The 25,178-nt window shown below is 41.3% G+C and overlaps 1 pseudogene; it reads right to left on the bottom strand.

Annotated features, from left to right (window-relative positions):
• Positions 1–14,791: 14,791 nt before the first annotated feature.
• LOC145389950 (chymotrypsinogen A-like) lies at positions 14,792–23,238 on the bottom strand (annotated as a pseudogene).
• Between the last annotated feature and the right edge of the window lie 1,940 nt (positions 23,239–25,178).

The raw sequence follows: 25,178 nt of genomic DNA, 5'->3' as shown, positions 1-25,178 counted from the left end.
GCTGGATTCCTTAATGCACTACTTGCAGTCATATGAAGACGCTGTGCCAGAGATCGGCAGTGCAAAGGAGTACAGCAAGGGGGAGTTCCGGCAGGTCATGCTCTCCTTCAACGAGCCGCGCCAGGGCTCCCTTCAAGTTGTTACGGATATCGAGGAGGTGAAGATCCTTGGCAGCATCCTCCAGCATCTACAGTATCATTCAAATTCTGACTCGGATTCCACCTCTAGTGCAGTGTAGCCCTTCATCTGTTTTCAGTGTGTGCTTTCGCTACATCCACCCAGTGCCTGTCCTCCCTTGATCATTCCCCTTTGTGCCTTAGTGTCTTCTCTTACCCAGTGCCTTAATTTAACTGTTTATTTATAACTTTGACTTGTTGGCCTAATACCCTTCGTGGTGGGTGATGGCCAATAAGCCTTATTAAAAAAAAAAAAATACTGTTATGCATAAACAGTTGTACTACGGTCATAAATGTTGGTGCAGATTAAGACGTCAACAGCTGAAACTGGGCCTCGGCACGTACGCCTAATATAGAAATCTGTAGAAATTACTATGTTTCATTACACGTATGATAAAGGATACGTTGGGCATTGATAAGGGACATGTGAACTTGCTGAGGTAATACCGCCACACTGGCAACGCAGGATATTATTTACCGGCCCTCACACAATCAATATTGATTGACAATATTCATATATGGTGCCGTATTATTGATCTTGTGAAAATGACAATGAAGATATGCACCATCTATTATTAAAGGATATTACTCGTATACCGATAACGGGAAATTACTGTTATATGCAGGTGTGGTGCGGTGAGGATCTGTCCGTTCTCCCCTTTGGGGCTAAGATGCGAATGATTGTGTTTGTGTCATAATGACTTTGTAGTTATTTGTAGAGAAGTATATGTTAGACTTGTGGTCGAGCGGCTTTTATATCTTGTAGTAGTTTCCCCACCAGATGTCATGTAGTGACGGGAGAGGTAAAGAATAGTATGGGACTATCTTTATTTGTCTTGGAAATATTAAACAGGTATAATAGTATAAGTCCTGGGTAGCTACCTCCCTGTCTCGCTATCTCTCTCTCTCTCTCTGTTCTCAAGCTAATCTCCGTCTCGACCTCTCTATAGGGTCGCTTGTCTCCTTCTGAACTCTCTTTCCTCACATCTCGTGTAGTAGGGTGTGTGTGTCACGTATCTTCCTCGTGGCAACAGAACTTTCTCACGAGAGGACTGCTGACAGCTAACTGAATCATCTTACTGGCCGCTGTCGTCAGCTTTCCCCCGTGTAAGCGTTTAGCGCTGCTCGCTTCTCGCAAACACAACACCTTCTCATCGTTTGACTTCCTGCTTCTATCTGTCTCTCCATCTATCTATTTATCCATCTATTTATTATGTAGTCCTATATTTGCTCGGCCGCGCGAAAATGACGTACCATCGACATTTAATAGTTATAATATACCAATACACACTACATACACATTATAATGAACTTATAAACTAATTAAGTGAAATACACAATATTGCAAAGCAACACAATTGTATGAACATTGTATACATATATTATGCATAGTAAATAGTGATTATTCAGTAATATTACATTTTAAATAAGTTGAATACATATTGGAATAAATGCATTAAAGTAAATTATTTAACTGTAATACAGTATGTACTTGGGTTATTATAGTGAATTGCATACATGCAAGAATAAAAATAGTTTAAAATTAAGAATATTGTAAGAGTTACTAATATTTCATTTAAAGATAATGGTACTGGTCTGCCATATATGGGTCATTCTTCTTTGTGTTATTATTATTATTATTATTATTTTTTTTTTTTTTTTTTATATATATAATTAATACTATATACAAAATATATACACTTCATTCAGGGTGGTTAACTGTGATGTTAACTCTACCCCCACTAAATAATGACTCCAAATTAGCAATTCTTGCATGCATTCTGTGCATGGCCAACAGCAATACTGCAACAACAATGCAGATAATTATGAAGACAGAAGGTGCTTGGCTATACACATAATATGGGTTGAACATACTCAAACTCAAATCTTCCCAGGGCTTCATTGTTTCATTGATCAGCTGCATAGTTTCAAACTTAGGTGAAGTCAGCTTAATACTTGTGCTCATGTTTAAGTCCATATCAGGCAGTGGGTGGAAATGTTTGTGTGTATGATTGAGGATGGCGTAGTGATTGATGGTGGAAAAAGTAGACATGGATGGTGTAAATACCGCACAGTAGTCTGGTGCTATGTATAATCCTGAGGCTGATGTATGAGATGGTGGTATATCTGGACAGACTATGTAAACTGATGTGTTATGAGGGAAATAAAAAAACTGCGAGTGTCCAATGCGTTGATGGTGTACAAGTTTATCTGGAGCAAAAGTGAAGTTGCAATGATGATGAATATTGTTATTGCTGATGATAGCCATTTCACAAGGGACCGTATCAGTAGGCTGAAACGTGAAAATGTACGCAGGACAAAGATGAACAGCATGTAAGGATGTGCGGCACTTTCGCTCAATCGTTGACTCACTTGCGAAAGTGACAGTGTCTCGTCTCTTGGAGACCATGATGAGTTCGGTGTCTGTGTTGATGTTGATGATGACTAAAGTGTTGTTGTTTCTATAGGGGAAGGGTGTATTTGGTATACTGTGAACAGGTCTTCCGTGATGAATGGTACATGAACTATCACTGATGTTGGTGTTAGTGTTGCTTCCAAGTACGGGTAATATTGCATAAATTCCCTACTGCGGAACAATGGCTTCAATTTATGTTTATGTATGCCTTGACTAACTATCTGACGTAGCTCATGAACTGGGAGTAAGTCATTTGTGATCTTGCCATCACCAGCATTCGAAATTCCTTGCATAAGTGCCCTGAAATGATCTCTAGTGTTCTCTAATTGTAGTAGAATCGTGTCAATATGTTCTGTGATGATGGAGAAGTGCTGGAAAAGGGTAACGTTACCCTCCAAGTTATTTATTTTATCTATACTCTCGAGAGCTACGTTTTCTGCTTGTTTCAGATTTTTCACAATTGTTTTCATTGCTGAGTTCTGTCCTGTGATGAATTTATCTTGGTATGTTAGTACCTGAGCTATCTTATTAAATTTTTTGTTTATTTCTTTAAGGTCATCCTCTGTAGCCAATCCAAAGATGTTCCCAAGAATTGCGCCGCCCAGATCGAACAAACCGCGCTTTTGGCGAGTACGTGTGATGTTGTTCCTGTCGCTCAGCACCTCTGTTCCAGAAGATGGGAGATCTTGGATCATGACGAGCATAGTTGACTTCGCCTGTTCTAGTTTCCATTTCGCTAACTTCACCATTTCATCCACTTCCTTGGTGATATGTGATTGTGAAACATAATTCCCTATCTTGAAGTCCAGAGTTCGCATCGGCGTCGCAAGTCTTTCTATATAAGTAGGTAAGTCATACAAGTAATCTAGACTTATTTCAGTACTCATGACATCCTTGACGATTGTAGTCGTGGCCGTTGGAGCTATGAGGCATCCTTGTCGTACTATATGCTTGGGGTCTAGGTGCGCATATACTCTTACTATGTATAGGAGAATCCATAGCATAAGTCCCTTCATCGTAACCTACCGAAAAAAAAAATCTATTAATTTCCTATAAAGCTGTGGTTGATGATAGTGATGATGTGCGTTACGGTTGGCTGTTATTTCATTTATAGAAGGAGTTTAAATCGATATTTAATTCTCGTAAATGATGTACTGTAGATTTCATTGGAATAGTTGCACCTATGTTCGATTGTTTGGTATATGACCTTAATTTCTTTTTGTAATCATTGTTGTGTTCTTGCTTGGTTTCTTGAGGTACGTTCACCTGTTCGGTTGTATCCGAGGCTGAATAATTATGTGATAATTCCCTTGAAACTCGTTTTAAATGGTCAATATGAACTTGTTTTTCCTCGCCACTTGAAAGTGACTTAATTAAAACTTTGTTTGCCTTTATGTTAATTACTCTGTATGGGCCCTCAAATTTAGGGGATAATTTATTGTCTCTCGTATGAATGACTCCGTAAACAATGTCTCCTAAGCTGATAGGTGAATCTTTTGCCTTTTTGTTAAATGCCTCCGTCATTTCTTCCTTGGACATCGTTAATTGTTTTTGCACTCTTTTGTGAATGTCCTGGAATTCACGTAAACGGAGTTTAGAGTAATCATCGTAATTGTATATAGGCATGCTGTCACCTTCTAGGAGCTCATATGGTAATTTTTTATCTGTGCCATATATAATGAAATGTGGTGTGTCACCAATGGATTTATTTATAGACCCATTAATGGAGGCCTCTACTCTGGGAATCCAATCATCCCAGCTTGCATAATTTTCACTGAGAATGTGTCGTAGCACATCTAATACCTTTTTATTTTGTCTCTCTACCAACCCATTCGATGCTGGGTGATAGGCCAAAACGTTAACCTTTTTAATGTTGTATTGTTTACATATTTCTTGTAAGATCTCAGAATTAAATTCTCCTCCATTATCACTTATTAGTACCTTAGGGGTAGTAAAGCGACATATTACATTATCTGTTATTGCCTTTGCTACTGTCTCTGCTGTCTTATCTTTAATTGGAGCTAAAATGACATAACGGGAAAAATGATCCGTTGCTACGAATAAGTATAGGTTATTATTGTATGATAATGGCATCTTGAGTAAATCAACAGCGACAACGTCCCATGGTTGATGTGGTACTGGGTAATTACCCATCGGTGCAGGTGTGATTGGGTATCCTTTGTGTTTCGCACATGATTCGCATCTGTCTATATGATTGTGTATATCTCTTCGTAATGAAGGCCAGTAATATAATAGCTGGGCTTGATTGAATGTCTTATCCTTTCCAGGGTGTCCTGCATGTGGGCTGTCGTGTATCATCCGTAATACTTGGGGTATCATGTCATTAGGTACTACCAACTGGTTAGTATTTCTTTGGCGTTTTGGTTGTTTAGAGTTAATTTTGTATAATGTATTATTGACCATTGTGAATTGTTCAAGTGGGACATGCAGTTTGGGTAATTGTATGTCATCTCCACTTTCTAACTTGTATATTACTTTTGACCATACTGGGTCAAGTCTTTGTGCCTTTGCGATATCCTCGTGGTTTGGGATATTTCCTTTGAGATCTAACGCCGCAACTTGAATTGTGTTCGGGTTCCTAGATAATGCGTCAGCTACTATATTCATTTTACCTTGTATATAATGTATTTGTACATTGTAGTTTTCAACTGTACATTTCCATCTTGCTCTCCTCCCAGAAAGGAGTTTTCTTTAAACATACCCACCAGTGGTTTATGGTCGGTGAATAAGTGGATTTCGTAACCATATACCAAATCTCGAAACTTTTGTAATGCAAAAATCACTGCAAGTGCCTCTAAGTCTGTAGTGCTATAATTTTTTTCTGCACCTCTTGTTTGTCTGCTGGCAAATGCAATTGGTTGATTCTTTCCTCTTTTATCTTCCTGCATCAGTACAGCCCCTAATCCTTTAACTGATGCGTCTGTACAAATAAGAAATGATTTCGTGTAATCTGGATATGCTAAACAAGGTGCATTCGTTAGTTTAATTTTTAGATTGTTAAATGCCCTTTTTTGTTCTTCTTCCCATTGGAATACAGCATCTTTTTTGAGTAGTTGGAATAGAGGGAAGGCTATATGAGAGAACTGTGGTACGAAGGACCTATAGTACCCAGCCAGACCTAAAAATTGTCTAACTTCGTCAGTCGTAGTGGGTTCAGGAAAATCTCTCACTGCCTGTATTTTGTCATCAGTGGTGTGAATACCATCAGAGCTTAATTTGTGGCCTAAGAAATTTATTTCTTTAAAGCAAAAATTTGCATTTAGAAAGTTTAATTTTTAATCCAGCATCACTAAGCTTTTGTAAGAGTAAGTCTAATTTCCTGAGATGATCCTTAATATTCTTCGTTGCGATAATAATATCGTCAAGATAAACAAATATTCCTTGTCCTAAAATTCCGGACAATACGTAATTCATAAGACGCTGGAACGTACCGGGGCTGTCCTCAGTCCCATTGGCATTCTTGTATATTGATAATGGCCTCTGTTTGTTGAAAAGGCAGTGTATTTACGTGACTCCTGAGATACCGGAATCTGATAGTATCCGTTTAGGAGATCGATGGTCGAGAATATATTATTCTCAGGACCAATATTCTGTAGAACATCACTTAGCAATGGCATGGGAAATCTGTCTGGGATGGTGTGATTATTTAGTTTACGGTAATCTACTACCGCACGCATTTCTCCATTTCTCTTGGGCACAAAGAAAAGGGGAGCGTTCCACGGAGAAACTGAAGGCTCAATAATTCCAAGCTTTAACATTTCATCGACATACTGATTAGCAAGTGTACGTTGGGAGTGTGGTATGCGATAAGCTGGTACGAAAATTGGTGGTGTTTCTGGGTGCACATTAATCATATGATTAATCAAGTTAGTACACCCTAATCGTTCTCCGGGCAAGGCTACGGTGTCCCTGTGTGTTTCCAGCAGGGTTAACAAATCATTTTCTTCGTCAAATTCACCTGAGTGAATTAAATTCTCTTTTATTCTTTCTCTATCCGTAGATTTTATCTCACTTGTTACTCCACCAATATTTATTTCCTTCACAGGGGCGAAACATTTTTCAATATTAACTATGCAAGTTCCCTTCTTCAACTGAACTTCCCCATTCATGTGATTAATAATGAATATCTGAGTTAGCCCTTCGTCGTTCGTATGACATAATGCGTTTTCTACTGACAATCCTTTTACTTTACATAATTCTTCTAAGACAAGAACAGTACTATTCCGTAATTTGCTCTTTATGGTAACCTTCATGTATGAATTAGGTGGTATAACCAAATCATTAGTGAGATGGGCTGGAAAAATTGATAAATCAGTACTGTTAGCCGGGTCACTAATTCTGGAGGATGGGGTTGCTGGTGTAAGTGGATCTATACACTCATCTGTTTGTGTATGTTTGTTTAAGCCTTTAATATTACCAATTCTTTTTGGCTCTCTTCTACCAATCGGTGAGGGCTCTGAAAGTATTTCCTCTATAAATTCATTATCAAAGTCTATTCCATTCATTTGTGGGAGTATAGTTATGTTCTCAGTTCTCATGGATCTTAAGCCCAGTAACATATGAGCTTTAATTGCTAAGTTTTCAACGATATAGAACAATGCAGAGAATGGTCTTGTAGTTTCTGTGAAACTGAGATTTAATCTTATCATACCTTTTACTGTAATCTCTTGACCATCTACTGTGTTTAATTCTAAATCAGCTTCATCCAAAAAAGTTACTTTCTTTTTATTTTTAAGAATTCTATTTAGTTCTTCATGTGTTATTAAGTTCACTGGAGAGCCTGTATCTAAAAATAAGGAAACGTTTTGATCCTCACATACAGCTGGTATCAAGATACACTCATTTCCCAACATGCCTCCTATGTGAAGTTTAACCTTGTTCTTTTTTATGTTTGTTCGTTTTTGTCATGACTTGGTCTTCCCCCGATTTGAACATAGACACAATTTTTTCTACTGTTTTGCAATCACTAGTCCAGTGCCCTTGGTATCTATGATGCCTACAGTAAGGACCAAACCCTTGTGTCTTTTGATTATCCTCTTTTGCCTTGATAAAGCATTCATACCTTGTGTGTCCTGGTTTTGCACAGTAATGACACAGAATGGACCTATCCCTTGACTGTGACCTACGAGGTGATTTCCCATAAAAAGTGTTGTTTATAGCGCGAGACCTGCTCGGGCTGCGCGAAAACTTATGAAACTGCCTGTAGGAAGGCGTGTGGGAACGAGGTCTAGGCGTCTTTGTCTGTTTGGACTGCCTCATTTCAGGTCGCGATCGATTTTGTTCTCTGTTTGGGGTCGGTGTTGATGTTTTCACAGCTGATACTGTCTCAGGTACCCTGATTCTACCAGAATGTGCATGTGTGTCGACCACACCTGCTTTACTGCACTGCATCTCTACCTCGTTCATTAAGTCTAGTAAGCACATTCCAGGGATGTACGCGATTGTTTTGGCGATCTTAAGGGTTCTATCAGGTAATTTACACAAGGCAGCTACATAACCAATGATGTCCACGACGAGGTCTGGGGACATCTTTCCATCATCTGTTATCCACTTAGAATTCTCCAGAGTAGCTAATAGGGTTCTCTTGATTGTGGAGACATCAGCAGTTATTTCACTGAGCACATGGTTTGTAGTGTGCTCCCTTACAAGATCTACAATTTTATGTAATTCTGGAATTATACCTGGCAAGAAGTTCATACCTCCAGAAAATTTCTTCAGAAATTCAGTTTTAAATTCATCATATGTCCTAGCACGATGTAGCTTATCGGAGCGCAATAAATTGCTTGCTGGACATCTTTCCTGGCTTATGCAAGATGAAAAAATAGCAATTTTCTCTTGTTCATCTAGTATATGGCGCTTGATGAACATTTGTTCGCACTGACTGACTAATGAAATGACATCAATGCGATCCTTGTCTGTGCCAGAGAATTTTGGGGCAGTCTTATCCTCGTGATACACAAAAACGTGAGGTGTGGTTTTTAGATCAGCAGTATTTGTTTCTTGATTCATCTTTAATGATTGCCCTGTTAATTCAACTTGTACGAGTTTATCGTTATGTGAGGGAATGGTAGAATATGTATGACCGGACCGGTGAACCCTGTTAAGTATATTGGCATACGTATTTAAGGCAGCTGCGAAGTCGATACTCTCAACATCTGAAGGGGTTTCCCACTCATCATCCGAAACTCCCGTATTTGTTTCCTTATCTATAACGTGTGGTGTGGGTTGTACAATGGGTGGGCTGTCTCTTAATTGTGAGTCTGATGTTGTGGCAATTTGTGTGTCATCTGGTATTAACGTGGGTGGCTGCGAAAATATTCCTGTCATTAAGATATGATGTTATGAAATATGCCTCTTGTTTATTTATGTCCTAGCAAACTAGATGATTAAATAAGTTGAATATAGCTAATTTTAGCACTGAGAAGAAATGAGCAAGTATAATTTTACCCACTTGATACAGATCGTAGAGGAGTGTCGATACAAAAGTCGATCTCGGAAGAAAATACAGGTTTGATTGAAGATCTCTTGATAATTCTAGTGGTGTGTTGATGGACGATATTACTCAGGAAACTCCATGGCCTGGTATTTGTAGTGGTTAACGGCTGTCCCAGGCAAACCTCAACATAGAACGTCGAATTTCCAACTTAACTGTGAAAATAAGTGAATATGAGTAGGAGCTATGTGAATAATGAGTAATGAGTAGTGGGTGAGAAGTGCCTGGTGTCCGTCACACGTTGCTTGGCGTGGCAGACTCGCGTTGTGATGTCATCTCAGCACATGGTGACGTCGGCTTCCCACACTGGTAGCTGTGGTGAGTGAATGAGTAGCGATGAGTAACTTGAGTGAAGACGAGTGAGTAAGATGAGTTGTAAATCGTGTCTCACTCTTCGTTTGTTTGTTCCCTTTATTCTATGTGGAAGTTTTCTCTGTCCTTTTCTCTAGTGATTTATTCGTAGAGTTGTTAATTGTAGTTGATTGTAGATGGCTGTAGTTGATTGTAGATGGCTGTAGACTTTGTAGAACTGAAGCTAACCTTGTAGTCTCGGTTGCTTTTGTAGAAATTTGCTTTTAATTCGGAGACGATGTCCGCAGATTTGCTGGTTTGTCGTTAAGCTACTTGCAAGGCGTCGAGTGATCTCTTGACCTCTGCATCAGCGTAATGATCTGGGAGACGGAGGGGGCAGGAGCTGATATTGTTGGTTGTTGTCAATCTTGATATTTTGTAGGAATTTAATGTTGATTCGTAGACGAGGTTCGTATACGTTCGCTGCTACCAAATGTCATAAAGACTTTGTAGTTAATTGTAGAGAAGTATATGTTAGACTTGTGGTCGAGCGGCTTTTTATATCTTGTAGTAGTTTCCCCACCAGATGTCATGTAGTGACGGGAGAGGTAAAGAATAGTATGGGACTATCTTTATTTGTCTTGGAAATATTAAACAGGTATAATAGTATAAGTCCTGGGTAGCTACCTCCCTGTCTCGCTATCTCTCTCTCTCTCTCTGTTCTCAAGCTAATCTCCGTCTCGACCTCTCTATAGGGTCGCTTGTCTCCTTCTGAACTCTCTTTCCTCACATCTCGTGTAGTAGGGTGTGTGTGTCACGTATCTTCCTCGTGGCAACAGAACTTTCTCACGAGAGGACTGCTGACAGCTAACTGAATCATCTTACTGGCCGCTGTCGTCAGCTTTCCCCCGTGTAAGCGTTTAGCGCTGCTCGCTTCTCGCAAACACAACACCTTCTCATCGTTTGACTTCCTGCTTCTATCTGTCTCTCCATCTATCTATTTATCCATCTATTTATTATGTAGTCCTATATTTGAATGGATGAGTAAATGGGGAGTGTGTCGTCCTGTCTCGGCTACCTCCTTTTCCCTGGGGGAAGCAGCCTAGGTATATATATATATATATATATATAGAGAGAGAGAGAGAGAGAGAGAGAGAGAGAGAGAGAGAGAGAGAGAGAGACATTTGGCACTGTTGAATTTTTTCTTCTAAATCCCGTCTCTGTCTTTCAGCGTTTTTTCATATATCTGGTTCACCAGTACACTACTGTCAGCTGGTGAACTGGTAAACCAGCTTTATAAGCACCTGTACTGTAGCAAGGGAATTTAAGTAGTTAATATTCCCATTATATCTTGCGGATTTAATGGAATGAAAAGAATATAAAAAGGCACCTTATAACGAAAGCTTACCTTACTGTTCTATTAATTGTTTGAAATATTGTTGCCATATTACCTTGCAAGAGTGATATAGCTTTTTTTGTATGTGTCAGACTGGTAGTCCAACAGGCTGAGGAGCTGCAACCAGTTGTGGCTCGTTAGGGCTTTAATCCGGAGTATGTTTAGGGTTTACTGTTAACACTCTGGCACTCAGTGTCTAGGGATCACTCTCACCTTAAATACAGTGTCTGAAGTGTGTATTGGTAATCCAGCCATGGACCAATGCGCTTCTGATGGCACGATAAATGATAACTGATGAAGAAGTAGTTGGATTTAGCAAAGATTATGTGGTCCGTTCTTTAAGACTGAGCAGTTTTCTTGCGTGCCACGCACCTTCATTTGTCATCGCTTCGGTACTAATGTCCACCGTCCACGCTGAATATAAGTTAGGGTTGTCTCATTCAAGACAGGTAATAAGAAATTAACTACGAATATATTTGTGACATGTCGATGAGTTTAATGAAGATCTATAAAGTTTGATATAAAGAAATTAATATCAGACTTATTCCCTACCCCAGCTTGCTATCAACTCGCTTCCTTCATCAGTATCTGAGTGGATTTGGTAGCGATAGTGGCGAGAATGGAAAGTTTTCCTATTATTTGTCTTTGTAATTTTCCCCTTAAGATGTAAATATCATTGTCTGCTTTTCTCATACCATTCTCTCGTAGGATTCCCCCCTCCACCCCCCCCTCTCTCTCTCTCTCTCACAGATCCTCCATCCCTCTTCTCTCCCCTCTTACCATTCCCTCGTGTTTACTTGTCTCTCAGCGTCTCATGGCCATTGAGTGAAAGTACAAGAGTCAATATTATTCCTACCAGCTGTTTCATCTCGTGTTGATTTTCCCTGCATCTTTTCTCTCCTTCCTGTAAGGCTTACTTTCTTCCTCCTCCTACTCTGTGTCTGTCAGTCTGTCTGTCTCTTCCTCTGTCTCTGTCTGTTTGTCTGTCTGTCTATCTGTCTATCTATCTATCTATTTATCTATCTGTTTTACGGGCTTTATTCCTCAACACAATACTGGGAAAAGTTCTGAGTTTTGGTGAGGATGACTTGTTGGATGGAACTGATATTTTAAATGAAGTGGTCTTGGTGTTGAAGTGGTCTCGGTGTGGAAGTGGTCTTGGTGTAGAAATGGTCTTTGCAATGAAGTGGTCTTGGTGTGGAAGTGGTCTTGGCATTGAAGTGGTCTTGGCATTGAAGTGGTCTTGGTGTTGAAGTGGTCTTGGCAATGAAGTGGTCTTGGTGTTGAAGTGGTCTTGGTGTTGAAGTGGTCTTGGCATAGAAGTGGTCTTGGCGTAGAAGTGGTTTTGGGACAGAAGTGGCCTTTGCAGAGAAATGGTCTTGATGTTGAAGTGGTCTTGATGTTGAAGTGGTCTTGGTGTTGAAGTGGTCTTGATGTTGAAGTGGTCTTGGTGTTGAAGTGGTCTTGATGTTGAAGTGGTCTTGGTGTTGAAGTGGTCTTGATGTTGAAGTGGTCTTGATGTTGAAGTGGTCTTGATGTTGAAGTGGCCTTTGCATAGAAATGGTCTTGATGTTGAAGTGGTCTTGGTGTTGAAGTGGTCTTGGCAAGTGGTTTCGGCATAGAAATGGTCTGGGCATAGAAGTGGTTTCGGCATAGAAGTGATTTTGGCATAGAAGTGGTTTTGGTGTTGATGTGGTCTTGGCATAGAAATGGTTTTGGCGTAGAAATGGTCTTGGCGCTGAAGTGGTCTTGGAGTTGAAGAGCGAGCGAGAGAGAGAGAGAGAATTTTTCTTTTAACGAACTTGGGCTAAAAAGTTATAATCTAGCTTACATAATTTTCAGCTTCAGATAATCCTTTTCGGGCTCCTGTCTGCTCTGCCGGTAAGCACATCGCTTGCATGGCTGATTAATAATGTCGTCAGACGGGGTAGACACTGGTAACGCGAGTCGTCTCCACAACAAATGAGATTCGGTCAGTTAAGAAATAAGAGAGAAAATATGTGGATCATTCTGTATATACATCCACAGACCCAGGTAGACGGTGAAATGGTAAGCACAGGATACAGGAAAGAATATATGTTTTGATTTAATCACACTGTAGCATCACTGATAGATACGGGAATCGGCTGGACTGATGGCTGTTAAAGGGTTGCTCCAGCTCAGCAAAAGTGCCACGTAAACAAATACACTGCCACCACATCGGTCTCCAACAATCCCCCTGTAGCGCTAGAAAGCGACGGCGTTTTTTCTTTCCCGTCACTTCTACTGCACTATCACATCCCTCTGTTACTCCAGCATCAGCATCACTACTACTACTCCTACTATTAACAGGGTGTGGTGCGATTGAGTCAGGAGGAGGACGTTGACCAAACGGGACATGCAGACAGCCTCGCAGCTCCTCAGTAATATCGGTGGGATGGCCAGCTGTACCGTTGGATTCTCACTTCTCTATTTTTCTCAAGAATATTCTGCATTCTCGGTTTTTAAAATCTTCATCTCTTTGACTCCTTACCGCTTAGACCTGTTTAGCATCCTCATCTCTTTGACCCCTTACTGCTTAGACCTGCTTAGAATCTTCATCCCTTTGACTCCTTACTGCTTAGATCTGCTTAGAATCCTTCCTGGTTAGAATTCTTACTTTTTGACTGCTGAGAATGTTCACTACTTGGGATCCTTGCTGTAATGGATTATTCTTTTTGTCTTAGAATCTACACTGCTTAGATTTTAGACTCGTTATGGTACTGCTTAGATCCTTACTTGTTCCCTGCTTTGAATGTTCCCTACTTAGGATTGTTTGCTGTCTTAGAATCCAAATGCTTGAGAATCGTCACTGCTTAGAATGCTTAGATTAATCACTGCTTAGAATCCTTATATTGCTTAGTTTCTTGGGAGTTTAGTTGCTCAAATTTCTACTATTTAGAATCATTAGAATATTTAATGCTTAACTTAGGATCAGTTCTTAGAGACTGCTGCTACTACTACTACTGCAACTACTACTACTACTACTACTGCTACTGCTATTATTACTACTACTACTATTACCACCGATATTATTATTATTATTATTATTATTATTATTATTTAATGACATCTGTTTTTAGCCTACTCCTGCTACCACCAGTTGATTTTATTTAACTTATGAAGGACTTCTGGTGGGAAATTGAGTTACTGAAGGCTATATCAAATCCCTTCAGTTTGATAGCTCTCTTGTCTAGAATAAAAAAACAAAAACAACCGTCTAATAAAATCGTCTGAGGATAGCAAGAATAATCGTATGTTAAAAAAACATTTCAGTGAAGGGATTGAATCTAGGTTGCTTTAGAACTGAATCAGATGATCAGGAGGCAGTACAAAGTAAATAAAAAAATAAATAGATAAATAGACCAAAATAAACTACGGTACTAAAGTCGTTAGAAAATGATACAGGATGAACAATTGATATTTATTTTCCTGTACATTATAACGGTGTTCTGCACAAATGTACACTGAGATTGTATCATATTGTGTGGTGCTGGTACTCTGATGGCCAAAGTTAGATGTTTTGTTACTTCTATTTCCAGACTATTTTATTAAGAGAAACCATACATAGCCAAAAGGATGAAATCAGTATCTATACCTACATATACAACTATTATGTTTGATGCAGTAGTAAGTTATCGTGCCATATTCCCTTTTTACTTCATAGGTGCCCATCCCATCTCTGGCACATATTCTTGAGCGGCTTAGTTTGCTTTTTATACCTAAGATTCGCTTCTCTGTTATTCATATAGTCGTTATATCAACATATTTTGCATTAATAGCATACAAGACGATATTAAGTTGTAATATGCAAACAGGTAGCCGAGGAAGAGATGCTACTAAATCTCAGATGCAACCAGACGCTGCTAAGGTGTATATGTGTGAAATAATTGCTCGGAAAGAAGGGTTGTGGAATCACCAAAGCAACTTAGAATACAACCTTTAGCTCACGTCTATGTGGTTGCTGGTAAGTTATTGCTCTACGGACATACAGTGATACCAGTCTTTATCTGAATCCAGGCGAGGTAGTGGGTGACCTTAGCATATACCCCGGGAGTGTCCACACCGGCGCAACCGTAGCCCCAGGACACAACCCCCACGAGATACCTCCCGTCTTCTCCCTTCCAAGCCAGAGGACCTCCAGAATCTCCTTGGCAGGCATCGTGGTTGTGCTTGTAGGTGCAGATCATGTTTGAGGTCACGACGTTCCCTAGGTAGCCTTGGCAGTCTGCAGTGAACATCAGGGGAAGCTCCACCTCCTGTAGCACCTCGCTGAATGATCCTCCAGAGGATGTCGCACCCCAGCCAGTTACGATCCCGTTCTGTCCCTCGAGTTTCTGTGGTGTGACGGAACAGGGCAGGCAGATTGGTTTCACGCCGTTACGTAGGTCACTGCCTCACTCAGTTCCAGGAGAGCTATGTCGTTGTTCACCGTCTGCCTGTCGTAGGCCTCGTGTATGATGACTTTGGAGACCTGCGCTGTAATGGTGTACCGTGTCGGTCTGGTCGGGTCTCTCCAATGGTCTCCAAGTGTGACGTAGATCTGATACATGGGGTAGTGTGCAGCGCAGTGGGCAGCCGTCACTACCCAGCGATCGGCAATCAGCACTCCGCCGCAAAATAGCGCGTTGATCACCTTGTTGCGAACGGCTGCCTGCCACGGCCACTCGTTCTGCCCAGCATCCTGGCCGTTTACAATCCTGGATGGATTTTTCAGGCCGCACTGCCCTGTCTGTGGCGATGACGTAGGAGGTCGGGGACGAGTGGTGCCTGATCTGAGGAATTACAGAAGACTTAGTTAATACCTGGAGAGTTGTAGGTAGCAGACAGGCCAACTACAACGTGTTTACTAACCTGACGAACGTCCCTAGCCCCTTGCAGCGCAGCTGATGGCCGCGTGTAGTCAGTTGATTTAACCAGCAACCAGGAAGACTCATTCCTACCTCATAACTCAGAATTTCATGCAACCACAAATTAGCATGTAATTTGTGGGAGTGCCCCAGTTCTGTTCGATGAAGACAAACCGACTAGTGGTTGTCTAAGTGAAAAATACGCACTGAATGAAAAAAAAACACACACACTCAATGCACTGATGTATTTTTTAGATGGGGATGAATCTTAAGGAACTACCCCGTCCCTCTGTCACGCACTAGCATGCTTCAGACATGATGTGCTTCACCCCTGTAGACTTCAGCAACTTTAGCCAAGTACACCACACCACACCACACCAAACCACACACATCACACCAAACCACACCACACCACACCACACCACACCATACACCATACCACACTACACCATACATCATACCACACCACACCACACCACCCAACACACCACAACACAGCAAACAACGCCACACCACACACCATACCATTCCACACCACACAATATCACCCTCCCACCACACATTACACCAGGCATGGGTCCAAGTACATGTGCCAGTACTTGTGAACAAGTACAAGTACTGAAGAAAAGTACAAGTACAGAAGATTTGCCTAGTACTTAAGTCCAAGTGCTTGACAGTGTACTTAAGTAAAAGTACATTTCAACAGATTATCTATTATTTTTTATAGACATGTTTATTTCAATTTCAGTAACAAATATCTAGTGAAGAAGCATATTATGGTAATATAATACAGTGATCTTACTAAAATGAATAGAGTTAAGCCCCCCCCAAAAGTACCTATCTGTGTAGTTCTCAGCGCCTAAGGGAGGTGAAGATCTACCTATAGGGCGGCAAGAGATGCCCATAGGGCTTTGTGAGTGAAGGTGATCAGAAGTGGGCCAACTCGCAGGTAAAGGTAATGACACAAATTCTAGTAAATTTTCTAGTTTAACTGATAATACAAATTTTAATAATACAAAATAGATTTGCGTTATAAACGAGAAGTGTGATACTTGCAGTTTAGAAAAATATGCAAGCAAATTATAATTTCCTTAGTTAGAATTTAATGATTTGCCTAGTAAGCAATAATGTCGGAAAATTAAACATTAACAAATACTGTACTAAGCTCAACCTGTGAGAGGTCCAGGTGGATGGTGCATTTAATGCCCACATTGTGAAACGTTTGTGGTTGCTCTAAAACTGTCAATTACAGAAGTTAAAGTTTGCAACTTGTTACAGGGCAGGTTATCACACATTTATTTGCCTTGTTTGAACACCAAAAATCCACATTTGACCAAACTCTTTATGTCTTAAAACAGTTTGCTGAGCCGTGTTCTGACAAATTTGTATTTATAGGCCAAAGTGCAGTTAGCCACGCCAGTGGCCATATGACAAAACCTCAACACAAAATGGTGGTCAGGTCATCGTTGGTGTTCAATATGAAAGTCAATCTTGGAATATGTACAGTACAATATCCAGTTAATTTCAATGCTTATAGATAGTAACACATGAAAATTTCTCAACTTTTTTATTAAAAAACCCTCCCCGCCCCCATGGGTAGTGGCATTCAGCTGGATACACCAGGCACGTAAGAGTTAACTGGTCATCCAAATTTGCTTTTCAAAGTACTGATACCATTACCAATACTGTACTAGCTACCTGTAGGACTTATCACTGGATTTCACAAACATCATAGACTCAAAATTCTTGTCTGCAAGCTGATATCTGTGCGGGCGGAAGATTTTTCCAGCGATGCTGAAGATCCTTTCCACAGGTGCAGAAGAAGCAGAGACAGATAGGTATTTTTGTGCCATCTTTGCTAGAGTTGGATATGTCTCCATGTGCTCCTTTCAGTATACTAGTAGGCTACATCCCTTTCATCAGAAATGCATGGCTGACTCAGGTATCTTTGAATTTCAGTATTAATGGACTCCTGCACCTCTGTTACAGCTGTTGATTGTTGAGCTGGGGTGGCCATAAAACTTAACAGTTCGTCCTCTTTGGTTCAGAATTCCCTGAACTGGGCCCTGGATTATCTTCTGGAAGTTCTGTTCCGGGATTCATACTTGCAGGAACTGTAGCTTCTTTGGCCATAAACTGTGCTGTAGTTATGACAGAGGACTTCAGGTTCGCCTTTTCCTCCTCTTCAGAACATCAATCCATTTTAAACCTTGGTTCAAATATGGTTGCCAGTTAATATATTTTTCGATCTTCATTCAGCTGTAGGTGTTTCTGTACTGACTTCCTCAGTTCAAATACCAGAGCACTATTATACTTTGACTGCATCTGCTCTAGGTGAAACTTGAGCCCCCGTACACAAGGAATAACTAGACTTGAGGAAACAGAGTTCTGTCGTTGGGCACAGTCAGTGACCTCCTCAAATGGTTCAAAAATTTCTAGCACATCTTGAAGAATATTTTGATCATATGCTCCAAGGGTTGGGGCACCATCCAAACTACTTAGCTTTTCTTCTGGCCCTCGCAAAACAGATCTGATCATCTTCACCTGTGAATTCCAGCGAGTGGCACAACCTGATCTATTTTTTTTTCTCCTTCCAGAACATCTGTGGCTATTGTTGACTTATGCACAAAAGATACCAATTTTGATGCTTTGCTGAGTGTAATATTTAAGTGTCCTGCATCTTTTAGGCTATCTTTTACCACCAACTGCAATGTATGAGCAAAGCAGGAGTTATGCTCAGTTGCTAATTCTTCAAACAGTTCAGCAGAATCAGCTCCATCAAAATCATCAAGATCATCATCTTCCAAGTCAGTGTCATCATTTGTGTCAGTAGTGGTATCGGGGAATCCTGGCGTGTTGGCATCTGATAGCGAGGGTCAGCTGCAATAAGTAAACCACTAAAGTAAGGGCTGTCTACAACAGAAAAAGGCACAAGATCACATGCCACAAAGAGCACTAGTGCATCATCAAGTTACTTTTGACGAGCATCGTGTGTCGCACATTTCTTTGGGTCTGACACTGTAACAAAGCATTCCGTGGTTGACTGGCTAGTCCCAGTAGTGTTGACACGAGTGCTGACTTTCCTCTCTTATAAAGCACTGTGTTTCCGCTGAAACAAAGGGAAAAATAACTATTAAGATGCATATATATTAAGTATATATATATATATATATATATATATATATATATATATAATATCAAATTTATAAAAAATACAGCTGGGGAGTGAAAAACAGGTTGAACCTCGTGCATGTAAGAAAGTAGAGGCAGTGAAAGGGTAAACTCGTCTGCGAAAGTCATTGGAAGTCCTACAATATTATTTTAGAATTTAATATTGTTAAAAACTCCCTAAAACTTTGAAAAACACCTAGAAAATAAAATAAAAGCCGGCTGCAGGCGGGCTTCCTTTTTGTCTGCCCCATGTGCATAGAAGGAAGCTGGATTACTCATTGGGTATTATACCAATTCTTCTTTTAGTTGGCGGGGGGTGTTGGTGCTACTATTACTAATACTACTTGTTAACCTTAGCAAGCTGTGCTTACTTTCATATGTTTGTAAAGGTTGGATGTAACATTTTTGGAGCTTGATATATCAATATCACACTGCTTGCAGACTGTCTGGAATGTTCCAGTAGTATATCCTGGTAATTTCCAGTGGCTCCATATGCCTGAATCCTTAGGTGATGCCATGATGCCACTCGTAGTGCTATAAATGGTGGCTACTGAAAGACTAAACTACAGTAGTGACCAGGTTGCAGACAGGAAGAAAGTCTACATGTTGTTGCCTGTTCAGTCTTGAAGTGTGTGCACCAGAGTTGCCAGATAGTACTACTACCCTACAGTAGTAGCTACAATGGAAATAATAGAATTACCACTAGTATTTAATAATTGACAGACATACTGTTTAGTAAAGCAAACAGTACAACTAAAAAAAACTTATTATAATTTGCTTAATGTCATAGTTAAAACAGTTATTGTTATTAAATTACAGTGTACTTATGCAATGTACCTTATATGATTATTACTGTACTGTACTGGAAAAGTACTTAAAAGTACTTGATTTTTCAAGTACATTTGGCCCAAGTACAAGTACACTGATTTTTAAAATCTCAAGTACAAATACTCAAAATTTTGTACTTAAGTGCAAATACAAGTACAAGTACTCAAAAGTTTGTAAAGTCCAAGTACCAGCACAAGTACTTGTACGTGGAACCAAGCCTGCATCACACCTCACAACACACCATACTACCCTGTCACACACCACACAAAATCACCTCCGCACACCACATCACACCTCACCACACACCACACCACCCTCTCATGCCACACAAAATCACCTTCGCACACCACACCACAGCTCACAACACGCCATACCACCCTGTCACACATCACACAAAATCACCAATATGTAGGCATTATATAGGCACTAGTATATATCTCATATCACAATGTGCAGGATGTAGTGTCTGCAGGAGACATACACAGCTTCTCAGTAGGAATGTCAATCCACATAATGTATATCCACAATCTGGTTGTCCTGGACTAATCAGGAATGCCAAACAGCTCTGATCATGTGCCGGAAACATGACCCACACACACACACACACACACACACACACACACAGACACGCGCGAGCGCGTGCACATTCGTGCGCACACGTATGCCCACACACTTTAGCTGGAAGCCAGAGGGGGATATAAGTCCCAAATCACGTGTAGGAAGATTAGAGAACCTGAGAGACAGCCTGAGAGAAGAGGTTAGAGAGGGCCCAAAAATACGATCAAGGGCGGAAGACAGAGATGGGGTTAGCTAGGAGGTTTTGCCATCACGCTACGTTACGTTGTCAATCACGCGTCGATATAACTGTGTACAATTAACTCCGTAACCCAAGAGTGCTCTGTAACTCACCTCGCTTGTGATACACAAAGGGAGAAGGTGAGAAAGAGAGGCGTACCTTTTCACTCTAGTCGACGGCACATCATTTTACTAAGCAACGGCAAGTTCGAGCCATACGACGCCTCACGACCTTATAATGGTGGTACTTGGACAATTTACAACCAACCTCCCTATCTCTCTACGTCTGTCTACGGCGACTTCCATCGATACTGGCAGCAGCGGTGAGCAATGGTAAACTACGATAAACTACTCTCATCGATATTCCCACACCACACCACACCACGCCTCACAACACACCACACCACCATCTCATATACCACACAAAATCGCCCTCCCACTACACACCACACCTTACAACACACCACACCGCCCTCTCACACACCACACCAAATCACCTTCCCACACCACACCTCGCACCATACCATGGGGCAGGTCATTAACAGAAGGGCCCTGATACTTAGTTACATGTCTATCCTACCCTTGTTACCATTAAAGGATTGTTTTCAGCTTTGGAAGGATATTTAGCAGTGAATGGGTTGATGAAGGCTGTATCTATTTTCTGGAGAGAGACGCCTTCATGTGGTGATACCGAAGGGGAGGAGGGAGATGTTGCTCGGGTATACTGGTCCCCCTCAGTTCCCTCTCTAACCTCCGAGAGGAGGATGGTGGACTAAGGTCATACCGATGCCACCACGTGAAGGTGTCTCTCTCCAGCGCCAGAATACAGGGTGGAGAGGAAGGTGAGTGAGAGACTAACAAGGAGAGTGTATGTGAGCTAGGTGGAGGGGACGAGAGAGGTGGGGAGACCGAGGATGAGATGGGGGGAATGAAGTGGAGAAGTATATAAGAGAGAGAGGGGGTGGGGTTATGAGTTAGGCGGAGGGCAGGAAACAGGGCGACATGGAGGCGATTTGTTTGTGGCCATCCCTTACGGTATTAAGGCGTATGGCTATAGACAGACAATATATAACTCTCCTCATTTACTCCCTCTGGCCATCTCTCGTGCGTTACGGGCACGGCTCAGTCAGTGTCATTGTCAATGCCTGCTCTGCATAATGTATTCACTTCCTACTCTCATTGTCACACTTGGCCAAGACTAGCAGACTGAGCCAAAGGAGTTTCTAGTAGAGCGCTATTTACGGACCATCCTGTACTGTATACAAAATTAAGGGCTGGATTCTGAGCAGCACTGGAGGCTTCGTAGCACCCTTTTCTCTACGATTTATTTTGCATATTACACCTTATCATCATCGCGTATGGTATTCATGTCGTTTAATATCGACATAATTTGCACCAACAATACACAAGAGGATCTATCTATCTATATACCTAGGCTGCTTCCCTCAAGGATAGGCAGGTAGCCCAGACAGGACCACACACTCATATTTTTTTTTTTTTTTAATGTGTCCGACCCTGTACATAGGCTTCACAGCCTGCTCCCAAGGCCCAGTAGTCCTCCTGCTTACCATACACCTCTACATGTCACCATTTCGGCGCTAACACCTACCGTCCATATTGAATACATGCTAGGGCTGTCTCATACAGGACTGGTGTATTGGTATTAGCGGGGGTAGTTACTCATCTAAACACTCACATTAACTCGTATCATAGCCCCAAGGGAAGAAGGGACAGATCCTCACCGCACCACACCGCACGAGAGTCAACTGCGCAGTTTAAGCAGCGACATCCTCAGCAGGGCCCGACAGAGGAGCTGGTTTACCCCTGCCACATCATAGTGGACCCATCCCCTTACCCGCACCTGACCTGACCAGATGCGGGAAAATATTCCCTCAAGGGATATTGATGTATAAGATGCAGATAAAATCGCTTAGGTAGAGATGTTACGAAGCCTGCTATGCTGTGTACAATAGGGTTCAATGATTTATGCATTTCACGGTATCTTGTGTGTTGCAGGGGCAGCTGAGTATGTTGGTGTGGGCGTGTGTCACAGTGAAATTAGAAAATGGAGAGATAATCCACACTAAACGTTGATAACGTTGAATAAGCCGTCCCCACAAAGTGCAATAAATCTCTCGGTGCAGTGGAAGAGGAGGGTTATGCAATGCACCATCTTGTATGAAAAAAAGTCATATATACAACTGAGGCAAAGGACATATACAAGTACAGTACCTCGCCATGGCCGTCAGAATACAGGAGAATCCATTGTTTCTGTAGGGGAATATTTTGACGCTAGTGATGAAGGTGGCCATGAAACGGTTTGAATTCAGGGTGACATCAATGTATCCGCCCCCACAGTAGGAGATCCCGTCGCTGAGATTGTCCAAGCCATTCTGGGATATGGTCAAACGGTCCATCTGGCACAGGGGACTGCTGTAAACGTTGAAAATTGGGCAGTAGACGCGTATAACTGTGTTTATGGGTGCCTGAGCTACCCAGCGGCAGTATAGTGGGCTGGGATAGGCGTAGGGATAGTTAGGGGAGGTTAAGGGAACGGACTGGCCCGCTTGTAAGGTCACAGAGCTTGTCCCGCACGAGAAAGAGCGTGGTTGAATCTTAGCCTCCTCCTCTGGTAAGATTTTGGCTTCTTCCCCAGGTAAGATCATAGCAGCCTCATCCCTTGGTAAGAGCTTGGCTTCTTCCCCTGGTAAGATCTTGGCATCCGCTGATAAAATCTTGGCATCCGCTGGTAAGATATTAACCTCTACCACAACCCCCGCCATCGCCACCAAAACACATCGATATAGCCTTAACGTCGTCAACACGAGTCGGAGTTGCGTTTAGAACTGGCGCAAAATATGTCATGACACTCCGTATATTAGTGACTACTCGCCCTACACCGGTACTCATAATTTACAAGTTTCTCTCAGTCATTCGTGCACATTTCACTGGAGTTCGATTTCACTCAAGTTCAATGCGTTTCAGATTGGCGCAAAATCGGTCATGACAGTTCTTATATTAGGGTCTATTCTCCCCAGAACGGTACAGTTTTCCTCGCTGACATTTTCACATACTTCACTAACGTTCAGTGTGTTCGGACAGTGCCACACCTGGGTCATAACCTACTTTATATCATTGCCTATTCGTCCCACTCCGGTGTCAGTAATATAGTACTCGTATTTCCTGTCCCGTTATTCGCACACATTTCACTAATTACACCACAGAGGTTTTAATAGATTTTCAGCTTTTGGTGTGTGAATGTGTGTTGGTTCGGTGTACAAAGATTCTAATGAAGGTATTGATGGTGCCAGACTGAGTGCAGGTAAGGCTCAACACCTGTGCACACATACATACACCTTTAAACCCCCCCTCTCTCTCTCTCTCTCTCTCTCTCTCTCTCTCTCTCTCTCCTATAAACTGCAGCACCTGATGGGACTGGGCAATTTCTGGAACTTAATTACTAGTTCTGGTTGTAGGAAATTCGATGAGGCTTGGTTATGAGGCACGAATGAGTCTCCTTGGTTACTATGCATCATGTTCGGCCAAACTTTATTCTTTCATGCAAGGAAGCAGGAATCAAAGCCCAGAAGCCTGCAAGATTGTTTCCTCCAAGAAGATGATATAAACAAGATAACAGAGCGCCAAATTCAAGATCCCTTCATTTCGAGATGCCTGGACACACTGCGTTCGGAAGACTGGAGATCATAGGCAGAAGGAAATACAGACAGAAGACAGTTCCAGAGCTGACCTGTTGCATATATGAAGGACCGGTAGTAATGGTTAACCCTTGCATTAGAGGGTTGGACATGCATGAATGGAGACGTGTTGAGAGAGAGAGAGAGAGAGAGAGAGAGAGAGAGAGAGAGAGAAGGCAATAAACGGATTCTTTTTCTCTCGCTGCAAAAAAATTTAACACAACTATTACAGATTTTAGAAACACACACACACACACACACACACACACACACACACACACACACACACACACACACACACACGCCAAAACTCCCCCCCTCTCTCTCTCTCTCTCTCTCTCTCACAAACAAGCTTATCTTACAGTTCGGCTGTGTGTGTGTGTTTGTGTATATTATATATATATATATATATATATATATATATACATCTATATATCTATATATATTTATCTATATATATATACATATATATATATATAATTATCTATCTATCTATCTATCTATCTATATATATATATATATATATATATATATATAATGGCCCCCAGTCCCGTGCAGCCCTTAAATGGGCAGGGGGTGCTAAGAATCTCACGGTTGCCTCAATTACAATCTAATTCCTTTGTCAATGCAAAAAATACAATTAAAATTGGTAACTGGAATGTGAGAACGCTAAATCATGACGGTAAAATCGATGAGTTAGTGAAGGTTTTTCAAAATTACGGACTTGATATTTGTGCTCTGACAGAAACTAGATTAACTGGAGTCGATAAGTTGGATTTGGAGGATGGTATACGTTTATTGATATCTGGCCGACAGGACGGAATGCATTATCAGGGAGTAGGATGGTTGCTGGGTTGTAAGGCAAATAAGGCTTTATGTGAGTGGGATCCTATAGATGAGCGATTGTTATACGCACGGTTTAAATCAAATCATGGCAACATCAGTCTGTTTGTGTGTTATGCAGCTACTAATGATGCACTCGACGAAAGGAAAGACACATTTTATGAAAAGTTGCAAGAAGGAGTAGG

This window comes from Coenobita brevimanus, unplaced genomic scaffold (assembly GCF_032717465.1).
Source record: "Coenobita brevimanus isolate Jiangsu-jjx unplaced genomic scaffold, ASM3271746v2 jjx.HiC_scaffold_2638, whole genome shotgun sequence".
Classification (NCBI taxonomy): Eukaryota; Metazoa; Arthropoda; class Malacostraca; order Decapoda; family Coenobitidae; genus Coenobita; species Coenobita brevimanus.
This window is presented reverse-complemented; position numbering and strand designations above follow the sequence as displayed.